Source organism: Atractosteus spatula, chromosome 21 (genome assembly GCF_055471065.1).
Source record: "Atractosteus spatula isolate fAtrSpa1 chromosome 21, fAtrSpa1.hap1, whole genome shotgun sequence".
In the NCBI taxonomy this organism is placed as follows: domain Eukaryota; kingdom Metazoa; phylum Chordata; class Actinopteri; order Semionotiformes; family Lepisosteidae; genus Atractosteus; species Atractosteus spatula.
Genome location: NC_142726.1, coordinates 3,014,614 through 3,035,019, shown reverse-complemented (window position 1 = coordinate 3,035,019; position 20,406 = coordinate 3,014,614). Strand labels below are relative to the sequence as shown.

Here is a 20,406-nt window from a genome sequence, read left to right as displayed (position 1 = left end):
AAGGGCAGCGAACAGGAAATAGAACGGCCTGAGCCAATCGCAGCGCCGCGGCGGGCCCCGCCCTCGGTGACGTCACTGCCCGTAATGTGGCGAGGAGAGACGCAACCCTGAATTCGCCCGACCCAAGAACTGAGGCGCTTCATAGAGTATTATCCCCGGGGGGCAATTAATAATCATAATAATAATTCCTTACACGTACATAGCGCTTTTTCTGGACACTCCACTCAAAGCGCTTTACAGGTAATGGGGACTCCCACTACCACCACCAGTGTGCAGCCCCACCTGATGGTCATTGAGATTTTATCATCAATATATCATTATATTATTAATAATTATCACTGATAATGATATTATGTTTAACTACACCGTGCAATATGTAGCGTGGAAAAAGAATAGTTGTTGATGATAATAATTCCTTACACTTGTCTAGGACTTTTCTGGACACTCCGCTCAAAGCGCTTTAACAGGCAACTAGCACCGATGTGTGGCCCCACCTGGATGATGCTATAGCAGCCAGAGTGCACCAGTACACTCATCACACACCAGCTCTCAGTGCAGAGGAGAGCAGAGCACAGGGTAACACCCTACTCTGTTCAAGAAACAAGAAGTAGAACACGGACCTGTTTTACATCTCACCCTTTTACAGTATAGTGCATACTGGTGAGCGCCGCCTACTGGCCCCACTAACACCTCTTCCAGCAGCAACCTTAGCTTTCCCAGGAGGTCTCGCATCCAGGTACTGGTCAGGCTCACACCTGCTGAGCAGCAGTGGGGCTGCCAGTTGTGGGTTTCAGAGTGATAAAACTGCTGTCCGAACTTGTCTGAATAAATGAGCAATGGTTTGAATTAAAGTTAGCTAACCACTTCAGACAAGTGGATCATGAGGACATGGAGCGATGCATTGTGGCGTTTGTACAAATGAGCCAGGTGTCACGATCGCTACTCCTCCTCTTAAGGGCGCTCCAGCTCTTCCTCGTTTGCCTTATTACCCGCACCTGTCCCTTGTTCCAGCCTCCTTCGTCCCCCTTAAAAGCCAGACGCAGTCGCTAACTGAGGCTCTGCATCTGATTTTCATATCCTCCGTCTCCATCTCCCATTTTAAAGTCTTGGTATTATACGGAGTATACTTCTTCGCCTTTTGTTGCATTACGTGATGTTTAACTTAAGGAGTTTAATATAATGTTATACTTTGCAAGATGTAATATGGAAAAGGAAAACGTATTTACAATTAATCTGTTATTAATGACGGGTAGACATAATATCCACAAAACAAAACGGCCCAATTCTACTCCCTCTTTTTAAAGGTTATAGGATAGCAAGGCAGTACTTCTTCAAAACCTCCATCAAAAACATGAAAAAATAAGGCAAAAAGCACAAAATCTGTGTAAAAATCTCAATTTGTTGTGTTTAGATTTGTAATGAACTCCGCATACTGTTCTGTGTTTTTTTTTAGTCTTGTTTTTATAATGTCATCCCTGCATTATATTGCTGAATTCACCTAAACCGTGCGGCTGAAGCCGACATGATCATTTCCACCCAGCGCTACATGTAGCACCACATTCTTTTTTCCATATTATATCGAATATTTTCCATATATTTTACAATATCCATAAATGTATAAATGCGACTTATTGGTATTCGCTGTTTATTTTTGAATCTGCCTTTTACTCGCTTTTACGTTTACTCTACTTTATAAATTAAAATCATTTACTTTTTTGTCAGAAAACGTCCGTGACTCTTACACAAGAGTGTAAGAGTACACTCTTACACAAAGAACAGTGTTCTCCGGTAGTTCTCGCCGGGCCTGTACATGCACTGGTACAAGACAAGACCGGGAGTATTCACAATACTCAATCGTAGCCCTGCTTGGTGCTAATGTCACAAAACAACTGTAAAGCTGTTACATCTGACATTATTAGATTTGACATTTCATCATCATAGTACTCACTGAACAGATTCTTAATACTCAGTCCAAAAATTACTTTCTTTCCCATCATGCGGGCACATCCACAGTCACATTCGTTCTGGCTAGCTCTCACACGACCTCTAGAGTTTGTTCATAGTTTTCTCGTTTTCTTCTTTCTTCAGGAAAGAAATCATGTCCACCGATTATACGCTTGGTGAGCGTTGTATATATTAAGCACGGTCTATTGCGTTTAAATTAATTACATCGAGAGAATCGTAAAAATACATACCTATAAAGTTGTTCATAAATAGTTCTGGGGGTACAGCTCCAGTATGTGAAGCGCACAGTTCACCGAGTCGTGTGGAGCAGGTTTTTTAAAAAATTGAGCAGCCTAATATTTGCTAACTTATTTCAAAGAGGAATACTTATTCACTTCAGAAGGGCTGTGAAATGAAAAGCGGAAGACTGAAGATGTGAACCCCTGATCCTGTAACCCCAGTTAATTTCACCAACACAGCCTCTTAGAGACACCCTGAGCAAGAAGTAAGAGTAAGAGGTCTAGCCTGTTCAGAATTATTGTCCATCGCCCTCACTGGGGGCATCCATTTTTAAGAAACTTTATTTTCTTTTCACAAATAAATACGGAGAATAACAAAAAAGTTTACATTAATATATACATATACCTAAAACAGTATACATGCACATTTCTAGATGAGATTACAACGCAATAGTTCCATAGCAATAATTACATTTACAAAACAAATACCGTTTTGTCTTGACATGATTATCGATTTCACGGGTTTTCGAGACTCGGTCCTTTTGTCCTCTGTTTTCCCCAGATTTTCTGCTTCCACCTTCCCTTCTCTCCACAGATCTCTGAGGCAATCCCCGCCCCTCTCTTCTCCCGGGGCTCCCGCTGTAGGGACTGCCCGTCCATCCCAGCAGCGACACCCGAGCCGCTCTCTGGACTCCTCCGGGATACAGTCTGTGCAACTCCACTGTCCCACAACAGCTGGAAATACAAAAGAACGCGCGCCTTCTCCTGATCCAGCTGTTGTCACAATATTCCATCTCACCTGTGTCTTTAGCTCTGCTGTCTCCCAGTGTGTGTTGTATTTCCTGTGAAGGATGGTGTCTTCTGACGCGAAATACGCCGAGGAACGCCCGTGAGCCACTTTCAGGCGACCCTCCAAAGATCAATATTGCTGAAATACGAACGGCAGTCAGTCTAGGGAGGGGATCCTTTGTAAGTTATATTTCCATCAGTAAAGTGTCAAAATCTATATTTATTTGCAGTCAAGGCATCGCATATTTGCCTGTTGAGGGACAGAATTCCTTCCTGGTTTAGATGCACCCACTGCACTGGCCTTCCTGAATTTCCTCCTTAATCAAACTGGACAAGTAATTTCTCATTTCTGTGGGGCTGCCGGTGCGTGAGAGCTTGACCCAGCGCTCTGGGATCTTCTGGGATTCAAAATGTTCGCAAATGCAAGGAGTTCCTGCGATTAAGAAGGTGCAGTGACGTTTTTTTGACAGTGTGTAATATCACAGAAGGACGCTAGAGGGAGCTAAGGTACTACTGCTCAGTGGACTGAGTGGTTAAGCCCAGGGTTGTCTAACTCCAGTCCTCGGGAACTTCAGTTCATTGGGTCTTACTGGTCTCTTTAAATCTTCAGGTGCTTGACGTGAAAGAAAAGGCTCTAGCCTGTCCTCGTAAGCAAATACTGAGCTCAGTTGTGTAGCTCGGCACTCAGGTAGGTACCTGTTCTGCCTTCCAGACCTGGAGCTGGGCACCCATGTTAAACTCTTAACACTTTCTCTCTTCTGCACAAGACTCTTCATTGCAAATCCATGCCTGATTTGGCAGTCGTTCATGTGATCTCTGTGAGAAATACAAAAATATCCTACACTTCAGGCAACCACACTAATATGAGGTTGGGTTTACAAAAACATATTCTGTCTGGTGTCTTACTCGGTGTCTGTGCTTTCTCATTTCTCCAAGTTGTTAGTAGGACATATTATCACATTATATTAAATTATATGACAGTGTTTTGCATGTTCTCATATAATTCATATTTAAAAGAATACTAAACCACAAATGAACAATGACAAACAAAATGCAGATGCTTAAAAGTAACAATTTTATTTTCAGCACCATGTGGGTAGAAATATGCAGCAAAATAGACATGCAAACAAAATGAAAAAAATCTATATAATTACAGCTGTGGAAAACTGTTTGTTGCTTTTTTCAGCCAAGGAGTTTAACAAAACCAAGCTAGCAAAACAGACTGGTGCTTTGATTTCTTTAGACACACTGTTCTGTCATTATAGGTTTACTGCTCTCAAAACATTTACTTCTGCCTTGGAAATACTTCTTGTCTTGTTATAACTAGGCAGTTTCTCCCAGACTGAATCATTCATCTTCAAACTGAACTCTGTTGGAATGGCCTGCTTAAACACCAACAACTGGTTCCACAGACCAAGGTTAACTATACCTGTGGGCTTGTTTTCCTGACACAATACGAGGTAGTTCAGGATTTGTGATAATTGTAGTCTGTAACATCACTGTAAGCTGTAGTCTGTAAAGCTGCAGCCTTTGTGAAAGATGAATTTATGTTTTTTTCTGAATCTGAAGGTGGATTGTTGAATACTCAGAACCACTCAGTGCATCAGAATGGTTAGGCATGAAAGAGACCCATTGGGTTCTCTTTTAATCACATGACCAGTACAGGTCACGCTGGGAAGAAAGGTGAATGGGACTATATAGAACAGATCAACCCCGATCAAACTAAACTGCACGGAAATAAACCAGAGCACCCAGGAAAAACCCACACCAACAGGTGGAGCACAGATTAACTCATAACTGAGAAGCAACCAAAGCCAGAACTTAGTGGGGGATCCTGAGCCCATGTGGCCACAGCAATGACCCCCACACTGTAGCAGCTGAGAGAGCAATAGTGGAGGTCAGACTCCAGTCCACAAGGACTGCTTGGCCATTTAGTTTTTGGTTTCCAGCTCTCACTGCTGCAATGTCCCATTTGCGTGGCTAACTGAGCATGTCGCACCATTCTCCAGGTCTCTTCACCACGGCAGGTCCCTCGCACGTCTCTGGAGAGCGTCTTTCACTACGCGGCTCCATAAGGACCCAGGGGCAAAATACATCTAAATTAGGCAGATAATTCGTTCAATTAAGGAGACTGATCTGAACGACAGCCTTACAGTCCACCAGCTTACAAGGCCCACAGTCTGAAGCTCATGTACCATCTACAGCTATGATTGGTTCTGACTTTGCGTGGGAAATAAGAAAACTCCATCCCTGTTCATAAAATACACACGCACATCTTATAAACAAGTGTACAACAGGCATAGGAAGACAAAATGAAGAGGAGGATAAAAAACTAGGAAACGCCAACAAAAAAATCACACAATACATTTTTTTTTCTTTTAAATGCCTTTATTATATATAAAATGACAAATAGAACTACAGTTTATTTCCCTACAAATCTGAATGTGAACCAATGCTAATCCCACTTTATGTGTATACAAAATGACAAAATAGTTCCATAGGTATCCATCTCCAAAAATGCCATTCAAAAGCTATATCTTCTCTTCAAGCACAGAAAAGCTGTTTCATGTTGTGAAATATCCATTGTTCATCACCTCTGCTGCACTGGCCTGATGTAAGCCGAGTTGTTCTGAAGTCTCCTTGTCAATGAGGTCACGGCCTGACAGCCCTGCCTTGCGTTGTAAAACAGAACCTGATCCAAATCAAAGATGGACAGGAAAGGCCAGTACTCAGTCAGATCTGTTTTGTTTGACAAGGTTGCCATCCACATTATTTCAGTGCAGGAAAAAACATGTCCCTGTAATTTATAGAGTAGGCACGCACTTTGAACTATAAGGTAAACAACCATTTTTTCAATTGTTAACCATTGTGTTAGCCAGCACTGTGGGAAGTACCTGTTGGTAAACCGTAGCCATGTGAATTTGCGTCTGTTTTTTGAGCCACAGTGTCTTCTGGATTTTTCTCCACCCAACACGTTCACTACATAAATAACTTAACAAAATTGCCTCCATCTGCAAACCATTGGCTTTTGGTATCAGTAAAGTGACACATACAACCTGTAGGTTTTGGCTCTTTCACACTTGGAGTGTGTATCACTACTACACACAGGCATCAATGTCCTGAAAAAGTCACAGAAGTAGTACATTGCTGAAGGTTATTCTGATAAAAGTTTCAGACAAACGCTGTACGAGGAAATAGTGTCTAGGACTCCCCTCAATAAGGTCAAGGCATGGACAATCATTAAAAGTGAAAAGTAGAGAAAAAGTACAGTAGTGAACTAGGAACAAGTAATAGGTTTATTCCATGCTAAAAAAAAGAAGACAAAGAACACAACGTTTCGGCCGTGGAGCCTTCTTCAGCTGTGAGGAACACCTGAAGAAGGCTCCACGGCCGAAACGTTGTGTTCTCTTTCTTCTTTTTTTCAGCATGGTATAAACCTATTACTTGTTCCTTTGCAGCCTACGCATGCTGACGCAGCTCCCCACCTGAACTACAGTAGTGAACTATATTTGTGTGCCCATAAATTCTATGCTCCTCTTCCCTACAAATCAAATTGTTAAAAATTAATTAACCCAGAAACAATTCAGACGAGCTAAAATGCCTTGTGAAAGCAAATGGTAGAGATGCTGATGATCTCCGGTGGTCTTACCCCGAGAAGTTGGTTTTTGGAAAGAGTGCATTTACCCAGATTTTAAGTGGTGAATAACTAAAAACTGCCTCATAGCCTGCAATTTGGGGGCTCTTTCTGAGTCCTCCTCACCACACAGTAGCCCGCCTACCACTGATCTAACATGCTAATGACATTGTGAGATGGTATAACCAGTATGAAAAAAACATATTACTGTTCTTTACTGTTTACTGTTCAGTATTATTGCTGTACATTTTTGTAATGAGCAAACATATATAAACAACAGGAATGCCAAAAGAAACACAGAAAGAACCAGTTTTACTCTTTTCACTGGTCTGGCTTCCCACACACAACACCTTGCCCGATATGAAGACAGAAACTGTCGGCTAGTTGGAGGGGAGAGTGATGGAATTTTCTCTTTTACAAAAACAATGGTCTTATTTCATGTCTAGCTGGTTTAAGGCCTCTTGCCCTGGTTGCCATAGCAACATTTCTTCTTCCTGTGTAAATAGAGTGTACTTCCAGATGATTGTTCATGTGGATACAAGCTACAGTAAATGTCAAAGCAACAGAGAGAGGCTGTGTTCCTACTGTTTCTTTTACTGTGACATTTTTTTTACTTTAAAGTGCCATTCACAGCATAACAACATTTTTAATGTCCAATTTCAAAAGTGAAAGCTTATAATTCAGCAACCACTCTAGAAAATATCTTGACTGTTCTGAGGAAAATAATTCCCCCTCCCCCATCTTCAACTCTGTTTTACATTCCTCCATAATAGCCTCACTTAACAGCCTTTCATTCTCTCTGTTGTCTGATTCTGTAACCAAGCTAAATGAACAATTGCAAATTTAACTGATGGCAAGTTCTGCCATCTACAAAACAGTGAAATTGCCTAATCAGAAGGCTGCACGCTCCCACATCCAAGGATCTACCTAGAAATGTACATGTACATAGCACTGTTGTTGACCCTGTCTCTTTCAAAAGCCATCCATGGTCAAGGTAGCTGAGCTTTACAGCACAGCACATAACTAAACGACACACCCAACAACATCACTTTCTGAAACTTTGTTTCGCTTACTGGTTTCTCCTGTAATCATTGGGCTCACGACACTTGCCACTGAATAGAAAATAAATTGCTCTTGTGTTTCGGAGCAAAAAGTAAAAAAAAAAGTATATGTCATAAAGGTTTGTGGTATAGTTATTGGGGGACGGGGCTTTTTCTCAATAAATATAAAACATGGTTTTTATATAAGGAACTGGGTTATGTTTATATGTGTTTTGCTTATTTATTATTGTATTTCTAAATACATTGTGAAAATTGAAGTATACTTTCTTGAAATGGCTGTTAACAGTTTCATTTCAGAATTAACGCTCAGAGTCTATTATTAGACTACACCCAGCGTAAGTGTGTTCGCTGAGTTTATTCACTCGCTCAATTAATCATTAAAAAAAAATTATGGGACACAACAAAAAAGCCCTTTAGTTTGTTCTATTTGGGATAGTTATAGCTTAGCTGATGTGTGGTGAGCGTTCTGGCGCTCTATGGCTGCTGTCGCATCATCCAGGTGGGGCTGCACACTGGTGGTGGTGGAGGGGAGTCCCCATTACCTGTAAAGCACTTTGAGTGGAGTGTCCAGAACACCGCTATATAAGTGTAAGGAATTATTATTATTATTATTATAGTTAGGTGCTAGATACACACCAACAACGTGTCTTAATAAATTAAGAGCATTGCGTATTTAAATGAGATCCTGTTAAGCAAATCATAGAAACAGTGAAAACTGGTGAAATTTAAATAAGCAGGAAGTTTGCAAATAGGTTAATTGCACATAACCCAAATTGCCAGACACAAAAAGGAGACAACAGTATTCTCTCATTCGAAGCACAGGTTAGGAGAGGTGGCCTCTACTGTCCCTTGAAACTTTATCTGGATGAAAGGAAGAAAAGGGAAAATAACACACACTTTTTGGTTCCTTTTTATTTTTTATGGAATAATAAATTGTGGCTCTAAGTTATGTATATGTATTGATGAAATAAAATGTTTTTGTCTGCTTGTCAATCTTACTTTTCTAATGAAAACTACTACCAGTACTCTGCTACTTACAAAACCTCTATCACTGGAAATAAGAAAAAAAAACTAATCTTTTAAAGATTCCTTGTGTGTTGTTTCTCTTATGGATCAAACAAAAATATTATTCTGTAACTGCATTGGATATCGGAAATTCAGATGAAGCAGTTAAATGGCGTTGAAAAGACTGAAAGGTTATGACAGAAATGTTTCAGAATTGCTTTAATCTTATGGGAACGTAGCGCATAATAGAAAATTTTAACAAAATTATAACATATGCAAAGGCGTTTGCAAAGTCATTCTTCAATGAGAAAAATGTAAAACGCTTTGAATAAAATCTTTCCGAGTTACCACATCCTCAAAAAAGTGCTTTGAATCCACCTGAACTCCGAAAACGTCTATGTCAAGGAGGAACACAACAGGAATTTTTACGTTCTGAAATTACAAAGTGTTCTTTAACTCTCCCCATGTGCAAAATCCTTTAAAACGCACACGGAAACAAAAGATTTTTGGAAATAGATGATTGTCCAGTTTAATGACCTGACATTTGAATAAAGATGGCATTACCTGTGATGAAAAAACATGCTTTAAAACATTTTTTTCAAGCTTTCAGGTTAATAGCTTTTATGTTTTTTTAAAAAAAAACATGTTACTAACATAACCGACTCTTTTCCATGCGTTTCATAATCAGCATATAAACCGCGAAAAGCACAGTGCGCTGCAGAAGCAGACTCCCCTCTATCTGCTATGCAAGGGAACTCAGCCCAGCCGAGTTCCTACTGCTATCCCTTACCACAATGTACAGAAATCCTACTTCCTGGATTTCAAGTATGGGAAGTACAAGAAATGCAACACTGTTTTCCGAGTAGGAACAGGACGCACTTGGGGGGTAGTTCTCAGCGGTGGAACTACACCTCGAATAAAAAGGGGGTTAAGACTCCCACCTAGTGGGGCTACCCCTTCCCAAATATCCTGCCCCCCCCCCTCCTCCCTCAGTGAGGGCGAACTGGTTAGAGCATTGATACAAACACGCACGGCTTATGGCTTTCAGGGGGAAGGGGGCGGTAGCAGATGCAGTTTTGCTCTTGAGCCAGTACAGCCCGGCTCGATGCCGAAACAGAGACATCGGCATCGAAAGGGGGGGAGGAGGGGGGGGGGCAGCTGTATTTGCACGACCGTGTGTGCACATCACTTGCAAAACGGCGCACGAAGTTCAGTAAGTGCGGGGAAACTCCCTTTTTAGGCCACTTGACTTGACCTGCTCGCTATCGGGAGACGTCAGTTCCGGCGTACACAGACAGGGATTTACTGTCAGGAGGGCGGGAGACGTCGCTGGTAAGGGATGTTTCTGTGCCTATTTTTAAAAGCGTCGGCGAGGGCGTTGAAACGCGTAGCTCGGCGGCACGAACGAGAAAAACGGGCGGCAGGCAGCGGGTCGGTGACGGGGCTGATGGAAATTTGGTGAGGCTCCGGGGTGGCTCCGTGAGTGCCCGGCGTTTAATGTCGCAGATTTGCCGGGGGAATCGCTGGCTAGCCAGCTTCTAGTGGTGCAGTACCCTCGGTATGCAGCAAGCAGCTTTACTACAGCCAGGCAAAGGTCTGACTTCGCCTCCTGCCCGTGTTTTGGCCCGGCGACAAGAAATTAAAAGGCTTGAGGGGCTGCTCCACGGTGGGTGTTTGCGGTCGGCTTTCCCCTGCCGTAGCTGCAGGCTCTGCAGGAAGGTAAGACTCGCCAGGCAGCGGGGTCGTGCCCGTGGCGTTTCGAGATAACTCTTCGCCAAGACGGACAGAAACTCCCGTTTTTTTTTTTTAAATAAAAAAAATCCTCCCCCTCCTCCCCATAGGAGTTTATCCTGTACGCGCATGCTGGCCGAAGGAGTTTGCGTTTCATTAAAAAAAAAAAAGTGATTGTTTTTTTTCCACGGCGGCGTGGACGCTGCCAGAGCCGGGATGCCGAACTGTTGCGCCGCTCCAGTGCGGGAGAGGCTGCGACAGCCCCCCTGGCTGGTTTCGAGGGCGTGAAAAAAAAAAAGGCCGTATTTTTTAATAAGCGCTTGCTACAAAGTGTCCCCTAGTGCTGGCTGCGTGAGTTTCGGCGAAACTGGCACACTGCGCTTGCGGGGATGGCGGTGCGCCCTTTCCTGCGAAATACTGCTCGGCCTCGGCAGCGGTGCGCCGGCGGTGCGGGGGCTCCGCTCGCAATACCCAGCCCGGTGCGAGGCGACAGGTAGACCAGGCGTGCACCCCCCAGTGCACACGGGCAAGCTGCTGCGCTTGTGGACCTCATATGCGCCTTATTCTGATTTTTTTTTTAAAAAAAAATTGATGTTGCATGCATGTGCACGGGAGAGGGGTGTGGGGTTTGTAGCACAGGGCTGACCGCACACGTATACTGACCTCCATGCCGTCGGCAGAAGGAGAGCGGTGTGTGTGATCTGTCTGCTCGGCAGGGGTGTTTCTTTTTTTGAAACCGTGACGAGAGTTTCTTTCGTGCTGTTTCTTTTTGGGTGGTTAACCACCGGTGTCGTGTTCATCCTGGACCGCAGCTGGTTTGGAGAAAACCATTGAGACGAGGTGTATGGTGCGTCAATCGCTGTTTTATTTTTTTTTTTGGTAAAAAAATCGTGAAGCTTTTGTAGTAAGAGCACGCATCCTTGGGAATTGAATTTTATCGGGTTGCACCCGTTGTTTATTCCCTCACACTTACAGGGACGTACTTCGCTTTCAAAATTGCTGTCAGCCTTTTGCGGGTGTTTAAAAAGAAACACGAAAGATATCTCTTCTGAAACAAGTTTTTTTTTTTTAAAATGTTTATCTTTTGGTATTTTCCCCAGTAGGTTTTTTGCACCCAGACCTTTTTTTTTTACTTTCCGGATCACATTCATCAAAGTGAATTATGTACCTTTTTTTCCTCCTTTTAAACGTTCGTTTACCTTGATCTAGTGATCTGAAACGTGAGCCGTGTGCTTGGTTTATACTAGTGTCAAAAGAGGGAGGGAAGGGGTGGGGTGGTGGAAATTAATTTCTGAATGCTGATTCCTCCCAGAAGTTGCGTCTTTCGGATGTCGTGGAGTGTTTTTTTTTATGAACGTGCAATTCAAAAGAGGACCGATGCGATTGCGCTCGATGACAAAGTTTAGTTTTGATTTCTGCGTTTGGGCTTGCAGTCACAGACTAGTGTAATCCTGTAAAAGTCACCGTCGAGGCGCTGCCGTGAGCTGTCACTGCTTTTCCCACCTGGGAAGGGAACTTGAACGCCTTTAGGAAAGGGGGGAAAAAAAAGCCCAACATCGCCAGGTCCCGCAGCCGTGACTGAAACTGCTTCGCCCCAGCGATAACAGCAGGTGAACGTGTTTTGTGAATGACCGATGATCCCATTTCGCCTCGCCCATGAAGTGTCAACAAAGCGACGCTAGACTCTCCTGGTTGGTGCAAATCCTGACAGAGATCACACAGAGGGGCCCCGGGCGCTGTAAACGTAACTAAGGCCGTGCTCTGTCCAGCATAACTGGCATATTTTCCATTGTTTTTACTTACTGTCTTGTATAAAGAGAGATGCAGTCGAGTGTTACATCGTCTTTTGCACAATAACCGAGCACACGCCTCTGCGCACCATATCCCTAAAAGGTAAGATTGGTTTGGAAAAAAAAAAGGAGATGGAAGCCGATATATGTATACATTTAAAACGCATGAAATCATTTAAGCATGGTCGGTTTGTGGGGTCTGTTTGGCTCCTGAGGGGTGTTATCGCAGTTGTGGGAATGCAGCTCCCTGGCTTGTGGGCCAGAAGGGTTTCAGCCCTCCTTAGCTGAGATCATGTGGAATGTATTTCCTGTTTGGGTCGCAGGAGCTAGGAAATGTAGGAAATATCTCTCTGGCCACTAATGATAGCTTGCTTCTCCTTCAGGTTCTGAAGCAGGACTGGCAGGCGCAGCATGTTTTTTTAAAATTTGTTTAAGGAAAGTGGCCTGTTAGTGCTACAAAGTTAACCGGCATTTCTTTTTGTTAGAACGACCCCAAGTTAACGCGTTCCCGAGGGAACTAGAGGGCACCATTCCTGCGCAGTCTGTTCTCCCCAAAATTCAGCCCTGTGCTCTTAATACACATCGCTAGGGTCCTGTTTTCCCTACTTTTGGTGAAGCCGATTTCCGATCAGTGCTTAGTGTGGTGTGTACTTTGGGGTAATGTAGTTATTTTAGCTTGTGTGGAATGGAAAGCTAGTACACTTCGCTCTCTCCCCCCTAACTAGCTTGCTGTAAGTGTGTAAGATGTCCGGGGGGTTGGTTGTTCTCTCTAGTCGTAGACATAGGAATGCCTGGATCTGAGTGAATTCAGCTCGGGTTTGCATGGATGCTGTTTACAAGGCAAATTTTTGTTTTCTAGGATTGTCTCTTGATTTTGTTTTAAACTGTGTTGTTTTCTCTGGACAAGGCAGGACTTTTATCACGTGCGCCTAAAATTAATAAGCTGTCAGCAGTGTACAATAGCTGGAAGAAAAAATGCACAATCGTGTAGCGCTCTGGGATCACCCCGTTTGTTTATTAACTCCAGTCTTCTTTGATCTAACCATTAGTTATTGACCAGATTGAGGAAAACCTGGGTTATTTTTTTTCCCAGTAAGGGGGAGCATTAAATGACAGAATGCACCAGAGTGTGACTAATTAGAGTAAATTACTGGAGCTTACTGGGTTTTTTTGCGGTTGGTTTGTGCACCCTCCTTTCCACAGCGCTGTAGTCTCTCGGTAACGCCTGTTGATTTATCTGTAGCAGTCCTGTTGCTATGGTAATAAATGCATTCCACTGCAATATTCTTGAGGGCCGTGGGCCTGAGAGCTTATAATCTTTTTGGCTCCAGTTGCACTCCTGTGTGTAACACCTTTTTCAGCTTCTCACTTTGAACTGCTGCTGTATTTAGAGAGGAATCCTATGTAAACTTGACAAGCTTAGCTTTCAGATCTTGGGCTTATTTGTTGAAGGTTTGTGTACAGTTAAAGACAAACTGCTTACAGCTTTTGTCCAACAGCATCGGACATTAACTTTTAAAATAACATAAGTAATATTGTGTACTATTATTACTGCGCTTGTGTGCACCATATCGAATACTTCAGTCCAGTATTTGTTCTGGAGCAGGTGCCCTTTGCAGATGGTTGCCAATTGGCTGCATTTGGTAATTAAAACCAGCATTGCTGACATTTTTTATGTCCCCACCAAAGTGGCCGAGCAGTTGTTTAGTAATCTGTCATTGGGGTCTAATGGCAGACCGTGATGGAGACGCCAGGAGTTCTGCTCGGCAACCTTGCGCCTTGTAGATGTCTGGGGTACGTGTTTGTTTGCGCTGCCCTTCCGCAGTGTCAGTGGGCCCGTATTGTTCTGTGGCTCTTGGCAGCGATGTGAACGTGACCGAGCTGAAGCAGTCCACGAGGAACTAGGGCCACGCCAGGCAAAGTCACCGAATGCTGTGAATAGGATCACAAAGCCCTTGACTTCAAGTGGTCTTGAGCTTTGATTGCGCGATGTGGTGGTTTTGTACTTGGATGAGCGTCTCCACACAGGCTCATGTTGGCTTGCAGGCTTGGTGGTATGCTGGGGTGAAGTGTGTTTCACCTCCTGGGGGAGGGCTTCGTTTCTAAGCTCGTTCGCGCTGGGAGAGTGTAGTAGCACATGGAGACAGCTGATGGTTTTTGAGGTTTGCCTGTTTGCAGCTGTGCTTCATTCAGGTGGAGTTTTATTTGTGTCAGTACAGGCCAGAATGTTTGATCTCTCAGTTTTATATAGGTGTAATTCTAAGAAGCCCTGGGTTTTCTCAGTCTTTGATGACACAATGAGATTCTGAAAAATATTATAGCTTTACACAGCGTAGATCTTAAATATAAGTGAAAAGACTCCTAGAGTTCATTGTATTGCTTTTAGTCCTGTTATAGCTGGAGCATCTCTGTGTACTGTTGTCTTTTTAAGGGACAAAAATAAAGCACATTTTGATGATGTTCCTTATAAGAGACTTAATTGTTACATTTGCAGGCAGTAGTATGGGTATGCATTTGGATACTGAACTTTGCAAGGGTCCAGGTGAGGAGTGCAAGCTGCGATTGGGGTGAGGTACTTGGAGTGTTACAGGGCTGCTCCACCTATTTCGTTGGTAAAATAGTCAGGCATATAGGTGACCCAAAAGTAGGAAGATTAGTAAATCCCTGCTGAAGCAGCAAACAGATTTCAGTGGACTGGGAAAACCTGCTGGACGACATGAAGATCAAGGAGGCTATCTATGAAACTGGCTTGGATGTCTGTGTGGATATCATTTTCCACACCTTCTTGAAAGCCAAACAGCATGTTAAGATGCATCGCTAAAACATTAGGTTGAGATATTTTCATGTCAAGATTGTACTGTGTATTAGTAAGAATTCATTTAGAACATTATATTTGGTTTTGGTTTCCAAAGAGATATTACTGCTCTTGAATCAGGCCAGAGAAGTGCATCCAGTACTAAAGAGATTTCCTACATCGACGAGCTAAAAGAGATAAATATTTTGAGTCTTGAATAGAACAGACTAGGGGGGACCTGATTTCAGCATGCAAGGTCCTCAAAGGTTTTGATAAAATCACCTCATGATTTCTCTAGAATCAGCAGTGAGGCCACACCAGAGGGGAACTAAGGGGAGGTTTTTTTAAAAAGGATAACAGGAGGAACTACTGTGCACTAAGAGTTGAGGGAGTGTGGGACAAGCTATCCAAGTACCATCTCTTCTTTCAGGGATTGATTGGATGGGATCCTTTGATCGATTAGCTTCCAGAAACCAAAATGCATTTTGGGGGTTTCTGTTTTAAGTTGTAATGTGGGCATAATATTTTGTGCAAGGTGTTGACTTATAATAGTTTTAGTACTTTCATGCAGTTATTTTATCCTGGATAGATGAAATTCTCAATGGATATCGCAAGATTATTCCTACATTGCTGACCTTGATTTTAACGATGACCAGATGTTTATGTGGGCTGCTGTCTGACCTGAACCTCAGATTGTGGTTACTGTTGGGTCTGCAAAAGAAATATTTGTTACAAACCACATTCCTTACTTTTTGAGAAGAAGCCATGATTAAGAAATGCTGCATTTTGTGTATTTTTTTTGGCTCTTGGAAGAAACCTACACCTTTGACACACGTGAATTTTTTTATATTACTGTATAGTAGTTGTTAACTTGGAATTACATTACATTGAACATGGCGATTTCTGTGTTATTTTAATTGGAATCATGAAATGATATACATAAATAATATTTAGAGTAAACTATTTGTATGTATTTGGTTTTCTTTAACTGTTATCTTAGTATTAAAAAAAACTCAGGACTAAGGAACAGTGGTTTTTGAAAGAGTCGTTACTGTACTGTTTGCAGTCATTATCAAAACTGATAATATTGCCATTTTCTAATGTGTTTAATCACAGAAGGACTTAAAGGTCTGTAACTTTGAACTTTTACGTTTAAAGCTAAACTTGCCTAGCCTTAGCTACACAAGAGGTAGTTTTTGAAGTGTCTAGCTGGGCTTCATGCTGTCTGTGTCACATTTACTCCATTAGGAAGTGACCCCCAGGAGCAATAGTAAGCGTTTTCTTTATCCATTATGAGGCGGACTCGCAGCCCGAACAGGGCGTCAGTCCAGCGCCGGGCACAAGCGCACAGGAATAACAGGAGGTGGGCAGCTTGGCCGGCGAGAGGAAACTGAAGCAGCTAGCCGCAACCCATGTGGCTATTCAGTATACAGCATGGTGTCCCAGCTCAGAATCAAACCTGGTACCCAGGAGACCTAACTCGGCCACCGTGCCATCCTACACAAGCTCTTCACCTCGCCGTGCTGATCAAATGTCTTCTTCCATTGTGCTGTTCAGTATGCTGGGTGTGAATCACTGCAGGCATCTTCTACGTACAATGCCCAGGGCTGTTTTAGAAACCCAGTGATAACATTCACTGCGTGAGTCTGAGCTGAAGAGAGTCCTGCAGGGTAGTGCACATGGGGGACAGGCTGTGGCCAGGGTGCTTGCAGGATAATTAAAGGAGTTTTGTTAATGTCCACTGTACACTGACCACTCTAGGGTACAGAAAAGAGGCCTGTGTGTGTGCACGTGCATTTTTCATTGATAGAATGTGTATTGTTCCATTATTGCTTAAATTGAGCCCATTGCCTACATAAGTGAATTACAGTTCCTATCTGCGTGTGGCTTTTGAAACACTGGTGAGATCTGTCTGGCTTATGTAGGCAGACAGAAGTTCGGTAGAAATTTGTTGAGAAGTTTGACATTAAAGCCCTTCTATGGTAATGTAGGCACCATTTGGAGACTATTTCTCCCAAATTGTGAGCTTGTCCTCAGTAAAAGGCTGTACAAGTTCTGAAAGTATTATTGAGTTTCAGCTGTCTTTGTTTACATTGTAAGTAAGGTGTATGGTTTTCTGTGTTGTAATGGAATTGACTTAAGATTTTTATAGCGGTACTTATATTGGGCTTATTTAGTATTTGCCTAACACAGCAATTTAAAGTTCAAGTGATTTTTAGACATACTAGCTGAGCCAGTAATGATTTTATATATTGGAAAGAAGCAATTAGAATTTAATCTAGGATTAGTTACTGCTTAGGTTGTAGGTTCCTTAAAATAGCTTCTTGTATTGACCCCTTTCGGCGCTGAAACATGTTTGTAGTTAAGGCAGTTTATTAATAGTTGCTTGTTGCTCCGGGCTTCCTGCAGTTTTAAAGGTTGAGTACAAAAGCACTGTGATTAGTGGGCCTCTTGTCAGGATCAAGGTGTGGCGTCTTGATGCGGTTGAGTTGGAGGAAATGAGCCATAAGACAGTTGGCAAACGAGAGGAGGCCTTTCAGCCCTTGTGGCACATTTCAGTTACTAGTAGCTAACTAATCTGAAGATCTCACCCAGCCGCAAGAGTATCCGCATTAACTGCATGGAGATGGGCAGCTTGTTCCAGTCTCCCACATCTCTTTTTGTAAATAAACGCTTACAGTTCTGCATTTTAATTGCCTGCATTCGTGCTCTCTGGTTTGTGCTTCACTGTTGGTTTGTGAAGAAAGCCCAGGGGGGCTGATTCTGTCAGTGTCTTTAAGGATTTGGGATATTGATTTTGGTCTTCTCATAGTCCTCTCAGTCCCGCACTAGAAAGATTTGAATCTTTTAGCCCCTGCGAAGGAATGCGGTGATCTGCTCCAGGGTCTCCAGGGAAACCAGCTCAGTGCCCATGTTCAGGGCAAAGTTATTCTTCAGCGCTGCAGCCCTCCTCTGTGGGAATGCAGTATTCCAGCTGCTAACGCGTCAAGCTCCTTTTGTGACGTTACTGGCTTAAAGAGTCTCCTTGCATGACATGGCGAAGAGTTCACAAGTCATAATAAATGACTGAACATTGCCCAGTTCACAGTGGTTTCATCTGGGTACATGCACTGTTAGGACTTCATTCTTTTGCAGGTGAGGTGTTTCTGCAGGTAGGTCCTGCCCTTCGGTGGCACAGCCATGTCAGCTAGCAGATTGTGTCTTTCCGTATCTCCTCTCGGGGAGAGGAGGATTTTAAAGAGATGCGAGGGAGCAAGTCAACAGAAATTGTTTTTTTTTGTAGTTAGTTCTTTAAAAGTTTAACTGTCTCTTCACTCCATTTCCTTTAGGGTATCATTTCTACAGTACTTACTTAGGTAATACTTAGGTGTTTATAAAAAGACTTATACTGTTTTATAAAAGTAGTTTTCTCATGTTAAGTATGCATATACTGTGGCCTTCTGGCTTGAATGAAGAGCTCCAGAAGTACATTAAAAATATGTATTATATATTTCATGAGTTTTGTACCAAAATAATGTGAGCCTAGCATATAAATATACTGAATAAAGATTTTTAGGGTGTTATAATATTTAGGGTGTTATAATACTGTTATTCAGGCTAACAACAAAGGAGATTTGCTTGCAAGATAAATTTAGTGGTAGGTTGTTTAAAACAATGCAGTGAAATTGTTGTAAGATCTAGATATTCCATGTTTTAACTGAATGAATAACTTAAGTTCCCAAAGCTGTTGGGGAAACAAAATCTGTGTCTGTGTGGCAGGAGGAAGGTGGTATCCAATATAGGGATGCTTAAAATATTGAGTTAAGTAGGTTCTGGTACAGAATATTCACATTTTACCTCTTTTGGATGGTTAGGTAAGGCTTTTTTTAAGTACTTAAGCAGGTACCAACTGTCCTAGATGCATCTGTACTTGTGGTCTAAGAGGTGCCTTTCCAAATGTAACCAAAGTTTTAGCATGCAGGCTACAGTCTAGATTGAAATATTGCTCTTGGCTTCCAGACGGTTTTGCCGATAAGTGGAACATGTAACTCTGCATGCAGGTCACATTTGAAACTTTCTGCAGTCAAATATCTGCTGCACAACCAGTACTTAATTCGCTTGTACATTGCACTATATTAGTCTTTACTAGTGACAAGTGAGCAGGAAGGGCAACATTCGCTCTCACCCGTGGCGAGACCGGGAGTTTACAACCACATGCTGTCTTACAGTACTTTCGCAAAGGTCCCGATTTTGTGCTTGTTCGAAATTTGTAAAATTTTTCTACAGTGTCAATTTAATTATTTTGTTACCAAGATTTAATAACCAGAAATTGTGACAGCAGTTCCCCTTTATTCTCAATTCCCATAAATATATATGTATGTGTGTGTTTTCCCACCTCTGAATCAGCTATACCAAGTATTACTGGGACAAGGGGCGATATTTATTTGCAATTGGATAATACAATTTGAGAATGTAGGTTTTCCTTGGCGATGCTGTACACAGAGGGCATTTTGACCTATTGCTGTTCCTTGTTGTAATGTTGTCCTGTATTTTGTTTGAAATTTTACTGATGTTTATGTATTTGGCCATGACAGAACAGGTTGTTCTGTTTACCTCCAAAACATCCCCTCTCAGCTCTTAAAGGAGTAAGTACGTTGAGCGCTGAAGGATCCTAAGATTCACTGAAGCAGGAAATGGCACTGATAATTTCGTTTCTCCCCGAGTGGCAGATCGCAGTGAAAATGGCGAGTCGTTTGTGCCGCGCTAGGCCTGTGGGGCTCCGTTTTCACGGCAACCACAGGCCCTCTCCCCGCAGAACAAAAAATGTCAATTTCTTACGTTGGTCAGTGCTAAAAATAAATGAGAAGCCAGGGAGACGGGAAAAGTGTGACCTCAGCACATAGCTCTTACAATGCAGCACAGGAGAGTTGTGCAATGTGAGCCCTGTTTGCTTTGGGCCTGTAGACTTCACGGCACATCTCTCGCTACCTTCAGAAGTCGCGGGTCAGGAGACAGGCCGCCCAGACTCGGGAGCTCTGTTTTGCTGCTTCCAGAGGCATTTTCTGAGTCGCATGTGCCTAATGTCTAAGATTCAAGGCTTGGCAAGTATCTGTGGGAGGTTAGTACAGTATGTATGTTTTATTTTGCGGCAGACAGTTAATCTGTCATTTTTTTGTTTTGTTCATTTCATTCCTTATTTGGTGTTTTGTCTGTTTTTACCTGAAAAATGTCTTGGTTTTAAAATGTAGTCACTCTCGGATTAATCGGAGTGAGGGTGACGTACACTAGTAGGGTGCAGAATTCAGATTGTCTTCTGTTCATTAGGAACTATTAACTTTTTTTTCCCTCATCTTCAATAAATAAAGAAAACAACAACTTACTAACACCCAAAAAAGACAATGAAACTTCACTGGGTTTAGTTTCTTCTTTATTTTTCTAA

The 20,406-nt window shown here is 42.5% G+C and overlaps 1 protein-coding gene across 2 annotated transcripts in view; it reads left to right on the top strand.

Moving 5' to 3' along the window:
* The first annotated feature begins 9,985 nt into the window (after window positions 1-9,985).
* The window catches only part of garre1 (granule associated Rac and RHOG effector 1), a 45,227-nt gene continuing 34,806 nt past the window's right edge, over window positions 9,986-20,406 (top strand). The window contains exon 1 of one of the 2 annotated variants that reach the window (XM_088939252.1): window positions 9,986-10,130. The gene's annotated coding sequence lies outside the window, so the exon portion shown is untranslated. Of the gene's footprint in view, window positions 10,131-19,960; window positions 20,086-20,406 lie in introns of those variants that run through there. The other variant, XM_088939251.1, reaches the window with a different exon arrangement.